We start from the raw sequence: 17,974 nt of genomic DNA on the forward strand, positions 1-17,974 counted from the left end.
ACAGTGACAGGATTAGTCTCGTATGAAACAAGGAAGAAATAAAAGACAAGGACTAGTTTCCACCCATATAGAGACAGCAAGGTCCTCATACTGTAAGGATGGTAAATTGATAACATTGTGCCTTTGCTGTTGTACTGCCTAGGGGTGAGATTAAGTGGACAGAACTAACACATATTCTTATTTGCTCAGATCTGATATTTTTTGGTGTTCTTTTAGAAGTCATTATTAGTTAGTTTATACTTCCAATACTACTGCCATTGTGAGTTAACTTAGCTATCTTTGGTTACAGTGCTGACTTGCGAATTGCAAGATGCATGAAGTATTGCAAGAAATTGCTAATTAAACTTGAGGGGTTATGCTTTCACGTATGCTGAGACTAAGTCTAACAGAAAAATAAGATACTGAATATTAATTTTGTAAAACCATCATGTTGCTTATTGTCTTTGAGCTGTGTTTAAGAGAGAGTCATCGCAACACAAGATGGGCGGTGAAGAAATATGATAATAAACTCCAGGTAGAAGGTTTTCAGAATCTTTCTAATCTTTTTGTTGCATTTGAACTATGCCTGAGTCCTGCCTCTTCACAATCTCAGCTAGTTATGTGAATGAGATTTTGAAGGCAAGCTCTTGTCTCTGGGGTATCCTCAGTAATGACAGATTCTGCACTCCACCATCACATTTTTCAAAAGTGGATTTAATCTACACTACCAACCTACTTGTGTCACTATCAACTCACTTCCAGGTAGACCATTATGCCTATGCGAACCTTCTGTTCAACACAGTATCCTCTATCTCTCTGGTCTCTGGGTTGTTATTCTAGAATTCTATTGAATATCGATTATGACGCTCTGAGTCTATGCTATGGGGCAACATCCTTACAGACGTGGTGGCCAAATCTCTGTATCCATGGATGCAGATTCAAGAGTTCTGCGGCTTTCCTTTGCAATTACATAGGTGCTACAATTTGACTCACCAAATTGTTCAGAAACTGAACTTTTTAATTATTATGCTAAGCCACTCTCTTTTATAGATGTCACTTTTTGCCCTGACTTCAAGAAAGCCTAAGCCTAACTCCAACCCTAACCATAGCTACAAGTTTCACTGGGAATAGGATTTTCCCGTGCATTTTACTGTGGTCTGAAACTGTGTCAGGAAAAAAAAAAATGTCACCCCTCTGATTCTTAAAGAGACTCTGCAAACCTAACAGTGATGTTATTTTTTTGCCCTCCCTTCAAGGAAGCGAAACCCTGACCCTAACATGAACCCTAGCTATATTTCTCAATGGAAATTGGATTTTGCCATGAGTTTTACTGTGCTTCAAAACAAAGTCATAAAGGAAAGCTTCCACCATTCCTTCCCTTAAAGAGCCTCTACGGTTCTGTGACATTCATTTTTCTCCCTGACTTCAGGGAAGCCTAACCCTAACCCTAACCCTAGCTAGGATTTTCACTGGGAATAGGATTTTCCCATGCATTTTATTGTGCTTCAACAAAAAGTCATAAAGGAAATCTTTCACCCATCCTTCCTTAAAGTTCCTCTATGATTCTAACCGTGACGTTTGTTTTTCTCCCTAGCCCTAGGTAAAGGTAAAGGTTTCCCTTGACATTAAGTCCAGTCGTGTCCGACTCTAGGGGGCGGTGGTCATTTCCGTTTCAAAGCCGAAGAGCCGGCCTTTGTCCGTAGACACTTCCGTGGTCATGTAGCCAGCATGACTAAACGGAATGCCGTTACCTGCCTGCCGAAGCGGTACCTACTAATCTACTCACATTTTTGCATGTTTTCGAACTGCTAGGTTGGCAGGAGCTGGGACTAGCAACGGGAGCTCACCCCGTCACGTGGATTCGAACTGCCGACCTTCCTATCGGCAAGCTCAGCAGCTCAGTGGTTTAACCCACAGCGCCACCACGTCCCCCTACCCTAAACCTAACCCTACCTAAAATTGACAATAGCAATAGGACATTTCCATTCATTTTACTGGGGTCCAAAAGTCTGTAAGGAAAAAAAAATTGTCACCCCTCCAATCCTTAAAGAGACTCGGCAAATCTAACAGTGCTGTCAGTTTTTGCCCTCCCTTAAAGGAGGGCAAAACCCTAACCCTAACTCTAACCCTAGGTAAGATTTTCACTGGGAACAAGAGTTTTCTATGCATTTTACACTGGTCCAAATATGCATCAGGAAAAATATAACTGTCACCCTTCCTATCCGTAAAGAGACTTTACAAACCTAAGAGCGATTTAAGTATTTTGTGCTGACTTCAGGGAACCCTAACCCTAACCTTAACTATAACTACAATTCTCAGTGGTAATGGGATTTCACCATGAATTTTACTGTCCTTCAAAGCAGAGTCACAAAGGAAAGCTTTCACCCTTCTTTCCCTGAAAGAGTCTCTACGATTCTAACCATGATGTCATTTTTTCCCCTGGCTTCAAGGAAGCCTAACCCTACCCCTAAATATTACCCTAACCCTAGCTGCAATTTTCACTGGGAATAGTACTTATGCATTTTACTGTGGCCCAAAACTGTGTCAGAAAAATATCAAAATATCTTGTAATAAATCTGTTCACAGGTGATACATTTGTTTTTCTTTAAACTTCATTCTAGATACTTAATGCAGCTTATTTAGTTAAACATAAATTTAATATAGTATCAGTACTTGAAGTTAATTTTGATATATCATGTACTTTGTTAATCAGTAATGATGAAGAGCTTTAGAAATGGCTCCAACAATCTATTGTGCATCATATTAGCCTTTAATTTAGCTGGTTGGAATATTATTACAAAGGATGGCATCAATTTAAAAAATATATTTATTATGACCATTTTCTGAGTAAAGATAATCTAGAATTTAAGTCAAACAGTTTCTCCGGTATCATTTTACACAATAGCTGCAACTTAATTATTGTTTTTTTAAAACTCCATAACCTCTTTTAACACTTCCATTTTTAAAATCTATTATTTGGTTTTTTAATATGGCAACAATTTCTTATACTAGCCATATAGTATAAGCAAAAGAATTATGAATAATTAATTCATACTATTTAGAACCAAAATGACTTTCAGTGCATACAGGTTGACTTATTTACACACTCAATCCATTAGGACAATACTATTCATGTCTGACATTAAGAAAAAACAATCTAGTATCACAAAACTTACTTTAGACATTTGGAAAAGGTGGAAACAATTTCTGATCCTTCTCCTGTTCTCCCATAATTAATTGTCCAAATTTTAAACATGGATAAATGATGGTTGAAGGAACTAAAAGACAGGTGATTGAGTGTAATTTTTTCCCTCCTAAATATATATTGCAGAAAAAATGGTTAAAAGTTTGTATGTACTTTCAGATCAGACTGGTGTGACAATTTCTTCTCAAGGTCACAAGATCTTATACAGTATATCACTAGCATTAATTTCATTTCAAGGGAGCAGCAATCCACATGATCTTTCTTCTAATGAAAGCAACACTGCAGCATTGCACCACAAAATCCACCTTTTTGGTGCATACGTGTATGTCATGACACATAGAAAATGGGTGGACTTGTGTTGCACCATTGCTTTAATCACTCTGACCTTTGCCTTTGCCTTCAGGCTCTGTTATTTGAAGAATTGTGTACATCCACTTAATTTAAAATCAAAGGAAACTCTTCAGTTCATATACAACTGTTCCTGTGTATCACACTTAACAGGCTATCTAGAAAGCCTTAACAAGTATGGGAAGAGGATTTGGAATTCGAATATGACAAGTCAGCTGGCAACTATTTATGGCATAAAATTATCCTCAAAATTATTTTTTCAAGCATTAAGAAGTGATTAAAAATTATTCATTGCTAGTACTAGACACCCTTTAGATTGAATTATATGGAAGAAAGTCTTTCAATGTTGCTTTGGAGGAATTGTATTAAAATTAGTACAGACAGGTGGTTCTTGTTGCTTGCTCGATTCCATTCCAGAATAAATCTGTGACTCTGTGAATAACAAGATGTTGAGTTCAGGGTTGGCGGGGGGTGGGGGGTGGGGAGAATGTTAGGTTCTGAGATTTTCCTTCTTACTTATTTATGGTAGATTTTTCTGGCCCACCCCATTAGCATAGATCCATGCGGCCTCCTTATAGTAGCTGGCCTTCTTCTGAACGATTTCTCGGATGAGGATGGCTCATGCTGACTTCTCCACTCCGTGGCTCTTTCACAATCTTGTTTGAGGAGCTTCTAGAGCATGCTGTTGGAGCTCATCTGATTTCTCTGATTACCATAATTGTTCTGTGTGCATCAACAACATTCAGCAGTGCACTGAAGAGCCACTCTCCACAAAGATTATGAAACAGCAACAGAGTGGAGGAGCTGGTATGAGCCACATGGAGCAAGCAGGGCAATTCCGTTCATTACCAACTAATCCTGTAAGGTTTGCCGGTACTGAGCTAGGAGGAAGAGTAAATAGATCCAACATGCCTTGTAGACAGCAGACCTGCTGTGTGCACAACAAGTTTTCCACAAATAAGCAAGTGCACCTTTTTGTTTGCATAGGGAATTCTGGGAGTGAAGTCCACCCATCTTCAAGTTGCTGTGGTTGAGAAACTCTGCATTAGAGGAAAGCAAATTATATAGATTCCTTAGCCCTAAAACACATGATTTATGACTGTGCAAAAGCCTATCTGCCATTTGTGTCTGTGTGTAAAATAATAAAAACAAAGGCAAAATCACAGATTCATTAAACTTTTATCGGTCTACCTATCTACCTATCTAGTGGTCTGGTCTCTATCATTCACAGATATGTGAAACTTTGGATAATCAGACTGCAGATAACAATGACCACCCATATTATTATCTCTGCCCATTTGTATATCACTCTTCTTGGTTGGAGTTTTTAAAGGAATTGGAAAAATACACAATAATCTTTAATAATTAATTCAACTGTGGCTTTTCTGTCTATGTTTCCCAGGGATTTTACAATGATGCAACATGAGAAATTAATCCAATTTTGTTGTTAGCTGCCAGATTTACTGTTGCAAAACATTGGAAAATTAACATACATGGTTTTTGGATCAATGGTGTTTTAAACCGTGGGAAATTGCATTGGATGAAAAACTACCAACACAGCAAAAAGTTTTGAATAACTGTAATAATGCCTTAAGTATAGGTAAAGGTTTCCCTCGACGTAAAGTCCAGTCGTGTCCGACTCTAGGGGGCGGTGCTCATCTCCGTTTCAAAGCCTTAGAGCCGGCATTGTCCGTAGACACTTCCGGGTCATGTGGCCAGCATGACGACACGGAACGCCGTTACCTTCCCGCCGAAGCGGTACCTATTGATCTACTCACATTTGCATGTTTTCGAACTGCTAGGTGAGCAGGAGCTGGGACTAGCAACGGGAGCTCACCCCGCCGCGCGGTTTCCAACCGCCGACCTTCCGATCGGCAGCTCAGCGGTTTAACCCGCAGCGCCAATAACTGTAATAATGCCTTAGTTAAAGATTATTTTATTCATATTTGGCATGTTGTTGTTATATTAACAAAGTAATTCAAAGATATTTTGGGATATCTAAAAGTTTACATTTCCCCTAGTATTCTAAATTTGTTTATATTGTATATTAGTGGATTACTGTTTAAACAAAGCAATTGGTTCTAATTTGTCAGCCAAGGTACAAAGCAGATTCAAAAAGTTACTTATATTTAAGGACAATTTTTCCTATCACCAATGCTGAAGTAAAGTTCAACTGCTGATCCAGTTTGCTTCTTTCCATGGAATGAGAGGCACACAATCTTGGAGGAAGATGGGAAATCCTGGAAGTATGGCTTGGAATTGGAGGAGGATAGCTAGCTGGGGAATTGTGGGAGTTGAAGTCCATACATCTGAAAGTTGCCAAGGTTGAGAAACACTCCTTAAGATGTATACCTTAGTATATGTTCACTTTGCACTTTTACGATTTCTATAATAGTGAAGATTTGCATCATTCTGACTAACTGTAACAGTTTGTCTTGAATATATATTGGTACTAAAATATTTCTGATATTTATTACATTTGACCTGCTGTAGAAGTACAGTACATCTCTTTGGCCATCAAAATGATCAGTGATGATGAGATTTGTAATCCAATACAATTGAAGGTCAGACTGAAGATGGCTGATCAAAATAATATTTGAATGCTGATGCTTTTATGAAAACTTTAACATCTCAAGTTTTAAAAATTCCATTTTTCTAAGTATGTGCATTTTACAATGGAAATACCATAAATTACTCTTTCAACAATTAGGTGTCTTTTATTTGTGAATGTGCGAAGTGTACATTTACTTTGGCATCTTAAGAAGTTTTAGAATAAATGTGATCTTCAAATGACTAGTTAACTTTTGCTGGTCCCCCACCCTTTTTGGGTGTGTGTGTGGTTTTTTTTTACTGTGTATATTTGCCTGTAATTGACAAGCTGTTCCAAGGAATTAACTATTCCCTAGCTAGATGGTCTTTGTAAAGAAGAATATCCTTGAAGGTAATCAACAAACTGAAACATAGCATGTTTTCTTAGCTTGTAATTCCTGATAAATCAATACTAGGCAAACACTCTTATTTTAAAGGTTAAATACTTTAAGCCCTTTGATAGTAATTGAGTGTATTTTCAAGAGAGGTTTAATTTTGATAGGAAGTTTCCCCCACCCCCCTTCAGTTCCAATACTTCAATCACACTACTCCTGAGAGTACATAGCTTAGCTATAGCTCATACTGCATCCTAATTAATATGCACAACACTCATATCTATGTTTAATGCCTACAACAGTCTTATACTTTGGAATACAGATAAGAAGGCTGTGTAATGATACATAATTTTACAGGGCCAATCCTAAATCAGTATTGTTGTCTTTTGTTGGGTTGTCTAATTGCAAAATTAATCACAGTGATTAAAATCTGTCAGAGTGATGTACTAAGAATAAGAGGAATAAGAATATATGATGGTATTTGAACAATTCTTAGGTTTTGGGATAAAGCTTGAATTACCCAAATTAGGAATATTTGCTGAGTATTCTTCAGAAGAGACTGTATAACAACCACAACAACAGTGATGATGATGAAATACAGGAACAAACTATATTGACTGTTACAGCCAAGTTGGAGATCAGTGAGTAGGATAGATAAGGAGGGTAGGCTGTACCCAGAGAATTTGCCCCTATGTATGCTGTGCATGCAAGAAAAGAAAGCTGATAGCCTAGATTACTTAGGGCTAGGCTAAGGAAAAGAAAATGGAGCAGACAGCTTGAAATGCAGAAAAAGAAGATATAACTGGATGAGTGGGAAGAGGTACACAGGCTAGATTCCAAGATGTCATTTGCTGAGCAGCAGTAATGGCCTAGGACTAGGATGCCAAGGCCTATAAAATTATGTTTACATCATGGAAAGTCCCTAGAAGCTTACTAGGTCTACCAGAGATCAGCAGAAGTATGCAAAAATTGTAATCAATTCTGGAAAATCCTCAAGTTACCAAGTCTGTACCCAAATCCAAGACCCCACTGAAAAGTCAAGAACAAGGGAAGGAGAGTCATGCATCTGCTGGATGCTACCTGAGGACAGTGGAAAAGAAGACTGAGTCTTATGTTCAGAAGAAAGCCTTACTTACCAGATTTGTTCATGTTGGCATGCATAGCCCATCCCTGGTAGAATTTTTAGGAAGATTACTGATCACTGAGACTGAAGGACTTTTAGGAAGATCAGTGGTCACTAATCATTCTGAAGGATCAGTAGGTTATACACTTAGGTCCAAATCCATATTAAGATAATCAGTATTATCTAAGAGCATTCAGATATAGATTTGGGAATGGGGTTTGGGGTGTTTTCTCCTATTCTAATTAATCCTCTATTGGCTAAGGAGGGAGCTAATTTTTGGACTACAATGCAGAATGATGTACTTGTATATGCTTGCTTTGTGTACTCATGTGTAATAAAAATGAATTTAGTTTCCATGTCAACGCTATCTCATGAATTTATTTTTGGATCCAATACATGAAATCAGAAAGGCATAGCAAGAGGAAGATGTTTTTGTTCACTTATTTTCCAAGTATCTTGCCAAGCAGCTATTCTGGAACTCTCTAAAGCCAGAGTCAGTTGTAATGTACAGTGGTTAAGATGTTGGTTTTGGAATGGGAAGATCCAGATTCAAGTTCCCACTTAGAGTCCTCACTGGAAGGCTCTGTGACAGTCACTTGCTTTCAGTCCAACCAACCATGCGTGATTCTTAATGTGGAGATAAAATAGAAGCAATCGCCAGGTTGGCCTCCTTGAGTTCTGTTGTGACTGTAGCCTTCTAATCAGGCTGCAGGCTCAAGCATGCATAGCTGTTGGTTATCTACAGAGTCAGTCTGGTCCTTTGAAAAACAAGAAGCAGAACTTGGCCAAAGTTCATGAAAAGAGATGGGCAAAAATTAAAGCATTCCATCTCCCCAGCAAACTCTGAATAGCCTGTGAAACTCCCAAGAAGCTGAGGAAATCTAGGGAACTGAAGCAGAGGAACATGTGCTTTAGGTAACTGCTGTTTCTGCAAGGAATTTGTGCTAGGTTTTTGCTTTCTATAACTTATCAAATTGAGTATAATTTCAGCCCTTATTCATACTGCTTCCCCCCCGCTCTAGAATCGTATGATCTGTAGTTCTCTTCCCAATCTCTTTATGCATTTTTGGGGCAGATAAATCCTCACTGTAGTACACTAAAACCATCCTGGGCTCCATCCGGATAATTATATTTCCTTCTGGATTTTCCACTTTATTCATTTGCCACTGTTGTATTCATTGGTCAGCTCTAGACACCTTCTTCAACATGCAATGTTTTCATGTTGATATTTAAATTAAAAGATTTTAATATTTTATTTATTGTATTTATTTATCAAATTTTTATCACTGCCAATCTCTCCCCACAAGGAGGGACTCTGGGTGGTTTATACATTTGTTAAAAAAGTAAATTTTGATTTTGCTTATTTCTTGTGACATTGATTTGTATCTCAAAGTGGGAAGGAAGGGCTGAATTCTCTAGTCATCACACCTCTAGGCTACACAGTCAGGTGTGGCACTATTGAATTGAATTTTTCCAGTTTTGCATCTTGGCATTTACTCACCAGAATCGAAAGGTTAGGGCAATGGTTCTCAACCTTGGCAACTTTCCCACTGGTGGGGGAATTCTGGGAGTTGAAGTCCACACATCCAAAAGTTGCCAAGGTTGAGAAACTCTGGGTTAGGGAATGCATATCAGGTGAGGTGCTTCCTGGAAAAGAAAGAGTAGCAGCAGAAACTGCAAAGTCAGTATCCCAAAGCAGGAAGCAGGACAAGGATGTAAAGATCCTGGGGGGTTGGGGGAGAGGAAGTTAGGAATCTCCACTTTCCATCCTATAGATCTGAGGCATCTGTTATAACCGCTCAGAGCAAAGTGATATGGAAACTTAATAAAAGATAATTCATGTAGCATCAGATGAAATTTTCAATATTTCGGTAGTTATATTTTTATTTCTACATATATCTCTTTTCATTCTTAAGCTAATACAGGATGCATGTATGTTTAATTTGATAACAATTAGGTTTGTCTATGTTTTATTTATTTGTCAAATTCGTATAGCCACCCATGTCCTGGGTGGCATACAATAGTCAAATAAAAACAGTACATACTGTACATAAAAACAAGCATTAAAAATATAAACATCTACATTAAAAAATTAATTAAAACAGAAATATATACAAACTGCAGGCAGAGAGACCATGAGTACATCCACCTCAATAGTGGAGCCATCTCAACATATCTCCAGTTCCCTGGGACCCTCAGTCCTGGTGGCATAGCCAGATCTTGAAGGACTTCCAAAATGTCAAAAGGGATTGAGTTAATCAAATATTGGGGAAGAGAATGTTCCATAAGGCAGGCGCCATGACAGACAAGACCTACTGCCTGGGACCCATCAAATATAGGTCCCTGGCGGATGGTATCTGCAGCATGCCCTCTCTGCTGGACATAATAAGCCATTTTCCATTATACATAGTCCAATAAACTGTTGGACAACTCCCATTATGCAGATTTAGGGGAAAATGGCAACATTAAAAGTTACATCATAATTACATTTTACCATCATAGTTGATGGTAAATATTATATTAATATGTCTCTGTGGGTATGTCTGTGTGCCATTTCTAACTTTCCTTTCTTCTCAGTTTCTCTATTCTGCATGGTATATTTCACTTTAATAATACCCTCTAGTCTTTCAGCTAATATTTGAGATGATTTTAATTTAAAAGGAATGTGGAAAACTAATTTTCTAGAACTATCTCCCATTTTTTAATCTTGAAGTAGAGTAACAAAACGAATGCAGTATATGTAATATTTAATATATTCTACATAGATATTGATTTTAAAAAATAGCAAGAGACATTTTGACACCTTGATGAGTGATAAGATCAAGTCACTATACTTAAAGATGAACTGCAAAGACAGTTTTCTGAATTGACCTCTTTTTTAAAAAAAAATCTCCCATTTTCCAACCCATAATATAAAAGAAGGGTGCCTTCTAACCATTTAAAAATGTTAGGGCAATGGCCTAGTAAAGATTAGGCACCAACAGTCTTTTTACTATGTACTCATTTGGATTTTATGCCTATACTGAATGCTTTCATTTTCCATCCAAACAAATTACGTTAGCCAACATCACTGAGTTGGTTTAGATGGGTCATATGATCCAGAGTATGTGTTATTCAAGACTGGCAGCAGTGTGCTGGCAGGATCAATTTCTATTTCCTTCATTTGTTGATCACCTTCTCCTGATGTAGACATTAGACCATCCTAGAATCTCTTGCAAAAACTAAAGGAGCTTAAAACTATTGCATCTCAAACTGACCCCAACCCCCACAGTGGTAGATATTATATCACTGCCACAAGTAGATGTATAAAATACTAAATTGTTCCAGTCATAAGATTTGGGCACCAGTATTGTTCTATAATTGTTTTATATTGTTTTTATTGTGAACCGCCCAGAGTCCCCCTTTGTGGGGGAGATGGGCGGTGATAAATTTGCTAAATAAATTTGCTAAATAAATAAATAACTGTATTTGTTCTTAATTCCCAATAAAATTATAATTGCACTAAGTGCAGTTAACTTTGTCAGGATCCATCCCACAATCTTATAAGAGCATAATGTTGAAACAAACATTCAATTATTTCTCTCATTTGCTTTTGTACCAAATATTGGTATTGTTTGATAGTGTAATCATGTAAAAATGTCTGTTTTAAAAAGGAACAATGAGACATATCCTACTATATCTGAATGCATATGTAGTGTTCGAATGCACAATGCTGATGTTACACACTTCTGTTGTACATTAATTTTACAAAAATTCTGCAATTATCCATGCATAATTGGCTGGCCAGAATATGTACATTATTTTTGAAGGACAAGACCAGAAAAGAGAAAAGGGGAAATGATACCTTTGAGAATTCCTACCAATATACCCATTTTAATATCAAGAATCTTTCAACAGGGTTGGGTGAAAAATATACAGATTACAATTTTTGGAAGTTCCTAAGTTACAGAATGATGAATAAACTTTTCATTTCATTTGAAAGGGATAGTGCTTATACTTTTTAACAAATAAATAATAATTACATAGTGATATTTAAAAAGTAAAAACATTTTTGTGTCTCCTTTCAGCCCTCTGTCCTGAGACACAACAACAGGATGTGCCTTGGAAAAGAGTAAGTCACCAAATTATGTTTTTCCTAAAATGGTATGTGTACTGTATGTAACCGTATATCCATCCAGTCATCATTGTGATCTAGCAATAGTCTTGAAAAATTGATCACAGTAGAATACACTCTTCTTAAACATTGGTTTTATATTGAACTAAGTTATTTAGGAAATAAAGTCAGCTCATGAAATGTAGCACTTACTAGATTATGGGATTCACGTGCTAGATATATCAATTAAAACAAACTAAGAAATATTGTAGAGGTAGAGTTTATATGGGACATACTAAAGGTATATATTATATGGTTCACATAGCATTTTATATACTTTATGGGTATGATTATCACTGTTTAAAAGATAATGATGATGATGATAGCAAATATATATATATATATATATTTTCCTACACTATCTACTAGGGAGTAATTGTTCATGGACTCAGTTTCTGAGATCTTTGAAGAGGGTTGTGATCATGGTGTCATCAGTTACCAGAGCCCAGGGACAAAATACAAAATGAAAGATGTTCTTAGTTTTGGTTCTGTCACAGTAGAACTCTCAGCCTCAATGTTCATTGTCTTTGAGCATTACCCCTAGGTTTTTGTTCCTTTTGATGCCATTGTTGCTGTTTGAATGGAATACTGATGGGGCTTTTAAAATACTCTTCTTAGCTTTTTTCCATCTTTATCTTAGTTTATAAACTGTTCTGTGTTTTTAATAAAAAGCAATATTCATATGAATAATAATTCTGATAATCAGTCTTCCAAAATATCTCTGGACTTTGCAACCTATGGGATTATGGGGGATTATGTATACAAAAGTCCACATGTGACTTTTCAGTTTCCCTCCCTGAATCTTTTATTCCTAAAATGAAAAGTTTCTTCTTATCATGGGGGGAAAGTTTCTACCCATCATGGGGGAAATGGGGCAGAGAAGGGGGACAACAAAGTAAAAGGCTCACCTTTGGGTTCCTGAAGATGAATGTAAAAGTGGGCCTTTTACTTTCATGTCCCCCTTCTCTGCCCCATTTCCCCCAAGATTAGGACAGCTCCAACTCTTTTGGGATTTAGAAAAGCCATTAAGGCCTTATTGTTCCAGGAAGCCTTTAGGAACTGAAAGTAGATGTGGGTCCCCCAACAGGAAGTGATCATTGTAGAAGAGCAGAGATGGCCTTGGAGAAGGTATGTGGCAACCTTTAGTAAAACATGAACTTAGCCTGGGAAAACAAGAAAGCATGAGAAAGAAACCAAAGATCGCCACACCTTGACTCTCTTTGGTATAAGAGGAAGGTAAGCGGAAATGCTGTCAGGCTTTCAGGATTCTAGTGTGTGTACAGTATGTAATGCATTGATTGATTGATTGATTGATTGATTGATTGATTGATTGCCTGCATCAATAAAGCAGAGTTCTGGTATTTCTGGTATCTGTTTCCTGACCTGCCCTACCTTAAAGGCCTGCAATTGTTTATATATTGTTCCTCAGTGCAATGTGATTGATGAGGTTTTTCTGTATATTGCTATATATTGTTTTAACCCTTTTAGTAATGTGGAGTTTACATTACTTAAAGTCGGTTGTGACTGAAGCTGCATATATTTAACAAAAATAAATTCAGCAAGTCAGAATTTAGTCTTTCCATAAATCTTTGCTGGGACTTAGATTCAATGTCTGTGAAGTAGTTAAAGAAGATTTCATCACTGAGCATATCAGAAATCACAGCAGCTAGTTCCCACACATTTTAAATTGGGGATGGCAGATATCTTCTAGGCTTTAAGCCTCTGGAGTGCATGTTTTAGAGATGAAGAAGTAGGTCATTTTTTCTTATGCTGCAACATCTTCAGAAAAGAAAGGAGAGGAAAGGAAAGAAAAGATTTGAACACACACAATTAAAACCTCTTTTCAATTCCTTCACATATGCACACATAGAAACATGAATGCAAACACCTTGCTTCTCTGAAATCATGAAGAAACAAAGTTATAAAATTTGTATTACAGAATGCCTTTCATGGTTAATAATGTACGTGTTCAACTAAAGCTTGAAACTTCATAGCTCTGTAGGTTATAATACAACCCCGTCATGCACTTAAAGGACTGGATTCCTTTAGTGTTTATAGCAATAGTTACATACATTTTAGTACCATTTTTATGAGAAACAAAGAATTTATGTCTACTCTACTGGCTTTAGAGACTCAATTCCTTGTGTCATGGTAGGTTATGTCTTTATTGCCAAGACCTTGTTTGTTTGTTTGTGTGTATATATATATATATATATATATATATATATATGTGTGTGTGTGTGTGTGTGTGTGTGTGTGTGTGTGTGTAAATAGCGTACATGGAAGAAACTTTTCTTGCCATTGTGGCATTCACAATTCAAATATTTTCAAACACTTAAAACAATGATTGAAACTTGATCCCATGGCAAAAGTGAAAGTCTATTAATCAAATATTTTTAAAAGAATCTAAAATAATCTTCTCTGGTTTATAACCATAATACTGGGAAATTCAATATTTCTGTTCAAACAAAGAAGCTAGAAGATATATTTACAGAAAGTCTTATGATGTTTGTAGTTGACTTTGCAGAAGACAACATTTATAAAACCTTTACAGTGCATGACAGGTGTCATGAATTCTCCTGAGGATTAGTATATTCAGATATTGTCTTTCATTTGAACTTCAAACACACATTTTACTGAGGTGTGTTTTTAATAGCTTTTGGAAATTAATCCCTTTATATTTGTCTCATTCTAATATCTTCCATAAATTTATTTCGGGAAACAAGTTTCCACAAAGCTAAATGTAACTATAATTTTGTATATCAGAAAAAGGAAGCTGATTAAATAAGGAACATGTATATTCTATTTTTGTTCTTTCAATAAATGGAAAACCTAATGGAAAACATATTTACCAATTTCCTTCCCAATTTTCCCAAATAATACATTTACTATAATTGAGAATTGTCTTAAATCTTTTGAACATCACAGTTTTTCTTGGAGAGTTTTAAGGGTGGTCTAACTGTTCTGTCACTGATTAGGAAAAAAAAAATATTGTTTCTATGTTCTACTTAAAGTTGTGTGTTTTAAATTAGTCATGACTACCTTATAACTTCAATTTTTAACTGTAATTAGTCATGGCTAACTCTTGTTAGATAGAGATCTCTGTGTATGAAATTGGTGAACAAACTAAAATAAAAACCATTCCAGAATGTGAAGCAATGCTTAACAGATTGATCAATAATTTTAAATGATGGTTATGGGGGAGGCAAGATTTGATCCTCCTAATTTGTAGGTAGGAGAGAACGATTACTTCAGAAAAATTATCTGAAACAAGTGTTAGGTTTGAAATACACTTGATTTGGTTTGGTTTGGTTTTACACCTGCATACAAATAGCTGCAGTCTGCATGTCAGGTCAGTTGTGAGCAATATAAACATTTTAGTTTCCATTTTTCTGCACATATGCTTGTATATATATTTAAGCTCTGATCTGTCTCTTCTTTTTAGGGGGGTTATATCTTGACTTTCTGACAACGAATGATGATCAAAATGGCAAGCAAAAAACAATAACAGTGATGTTAAAACATAATTATGCTTTTCAGTATGCATAATGATGCATATTTAAAATGCAAACACAAAAATTAAAACAATTCAGTCACCAATACCTATTCATGTATCTAATACCTGCCTCTGTGTTGTCATAATGAACATTCAAGGCATCGTTTTTTTAAAGTTTTATTATTTTGTAAGCAAATTTAACAGACAAAAATAAAACATGCAACATCCAAAAATAATAATTATAATAATAAAGTGAAAAAGGAGAAAATCCAATGAGGAGTATTAATATATAGCAAACTCAACCTTTTAACATGTCATTAAAGCTAGAACATATAAAAACATAGGGTTACATCTCTTCATTTCTACAGCATAAGGAAACTTCAGAGCTTGATAATTCTTAGAAAGAGTTCCATGACAGTAGGTTCAAATAAAAGTACAATTTTTATGGCATATAAATTAGTCCTGGGGGCGGTTAGTGACTTGAAGAGGCCCCCGTGAATTGTTTATTTGTTCAGTTGCTTCCAACTCTTCATGACTTCATGGACCAGCCCACGCCAGAGCTTTCTGTCGGTCGTCACCACCCCCAGCTACCCCAAGGACAAGTCTGTCACCTCTAGAATATCATCCATCCATCTTGCCCTTGGTCAGCCCCTCTTCCTTTTGTCTTCCACTTTCCCCAGCATCAGCATCTTCTCCAGGGTGTCCTGTCTTCTCATTATGTGGCCAAAGTACTTCATTTTTGCCTTTAATATCATTCCCTCAAGTGAGCAGTCTGGCTTTATTTCCTGGAGTATGGACTGGTTTGATCTTCTTGCAGTCCAAGGCACTCTCAGAATTTTCCTCCAACCCCACAGTTCAAAAGCATCTATCTTCCTTCTCTCAGCCTTCCTCACGGTCCAGCTCTTACAGCCATATGTTACTATGGGGAGTCCCATTGCTTTAACTACGTGGACCTTTGTTGTCAGTGTGATGTCTCTGCTCTTAACTATTTTATCGAGATTTGACATTGCTCTTCTCCCAAGGATTAAGCATCTTCTGATTTCCTGACTGTAATCAGCGTCTGCAGTAATCTTTGCACCTAGAAATACAAAGTCTATCATTGCCTCTATGTTTTCTCCCTCTATTTGCCAGTTATCAACCAAGCTGGTTGCCATAATCTTGGTTTTTTGAGGTTTAACTGCAAGCCAGCTTTTGCACTTTCTTCTTTCACCTTCATCATAAGGCTCCTCAGTTCATCCTTGCTTTCAGCTATCAAAGTGGTATCATCTGCCTATCTGAGACCCCAGCCTTAGATTAGTCAAGCCCAGCACGCCGCATGATGTGTTCTTCATACAAGTTGAATAGGTAGGGTGAGAGTATACAGCCCTGCCGCACTCCTTTCCCAATCTTAAACCAGTCTGTTTTTCCGTGGTCTGCTCTTAACATTGCTACTTGGTTGTTATACAGATGCCTCAGGAGCCAGACAAGATGACTTAGTATCTCCATACTGCTAAGAACTTGCCACAATTTGTTATGGTTCACACAGTCAAAGACTTTACAATAGTCAATAAAACAGAAATAGATGTTTTTCTGAAACTTCCTGGCTTTTTCCATTATCCAGCGGATATTGGCAATTTGGTCCCTAGTTCCTCTGCCTTTTCTGAACCCAGCTTGTACATCTGGCAATTCTCACTCCATGAATTGCTGAAGTCTACCTTGCAGGATCTTGAGCATTACCTTACTGGCATGTGAAATAAGTGCCTCTGTTTAATAGTTTGAACATTCTTTAGTGTTTCCCTTTTTTGGTTTGGGGATATAAGTTGATTTCTTCCAATCTGATGGCCATTCTTGTGTTTTCCAAATTTGCTGGCATATGGCATGCATCACCTTGACAGCATCATCTTGCAAGATTTTGAACAGTTCAGCTGGGATGCCGTCATCTCCTGCTGCCTTGTTATTAGCAATGCTTCTTAAGGCCCAATCAAGCTCACTCTTCAGGATGTCTGGCTCTAACTCACTGACCACACTGTCAAAGCTATCCCCGATATTGTTATCCTTCCTATACAGCTATACAGGTCTTCTGTATATTCTTGCCACCTTTTCTTGATCTCTTCTTCTTCTGTTAGGTCCTTGCCATCTTTGTTTTTGATCATGCCCATTTTTGCCTGGAATTTACCTCTGATGTTTCTAATTTTCTGGAAGAGGTCTCTTGTCCTTCCTATTCTATTGTCTTCTTCCACTTCTGTGCATTGCTTGTTTAAAAATAATTCCTTATCTCTTCTGGCTAACCTCTGGAATTTTGCATCTAATTGGGAATATCTCCCCCTATCACTGTTGCCTTTTGCTTTCCTTCTTTCTTGGGCTACTTTTAGTGTCTCAGCAGACAGCCATTTTGCTTTCTTGGTTTTCTTTTTCTTTGGGATGTATTTTGTTGCCACCTCTTGAACAATGTTGTGAACTTCTGTCCAGAGTTCTTCTGGGACCCTATCTACTAAGTCCAGTCCCTTAAATCTATTCTTCACCTCCACTGCATATTCCTTAGGAATATTAGTGAGTTCATATCTAACTGATCTGTGGGTCTTCCCTAATCTCTTCAGTGAATTACATGAATTTAATTAAGAACTTCCCCATCTTGGATTTTATATTTGTATTTACATTGTTATTTAAGAATACTGTTTTTACTGTATTTTAACCTGTATTTATTTTAGTTTTATTGTAAACCGCCCAATGTCACTCCTTGCATGAGATGAGCGGTGATGAAATTTTA

At 36.9% G+C, this 17,974-nt stretch overlaps 1 long non-coding RNA gene across 1 annotated transcript in view; it reads left to right on the forward strand.

The window, feature by feature from the left end:
- Nucleotides 1-17,974, forward strand: part of LOC134492544 (uncharacterized) — a 317,255-nt gene that overhangs the window by 60,282 nt on the left and 238,999 nt on the right. Inside the window, exon 2 of the long non-coding RNA XR_010067462.1 lies at nt 11,647-11,690. This is a non-coding gene — a long non-coding RNA (uncharacterized LOC134492544). The remainder of the gene's footprint in view (nt 1-11,646; nt 11,691-17,974) is intronic.

This window comes from Candoia aspera, chromosome 2 (genome assembly GCF_035149785.1).
Source record: "Candoia aspera isolate rCanAsp1 chromosome 2, rCanAsp1.hap2, whole genome shotgun sequence".
Taxonomy (NCBI): Eukaryota; Metazoa; Chordata; class Lepidosauria; order Squamata; family Boidae; genus Candoia; species Candoia aspera.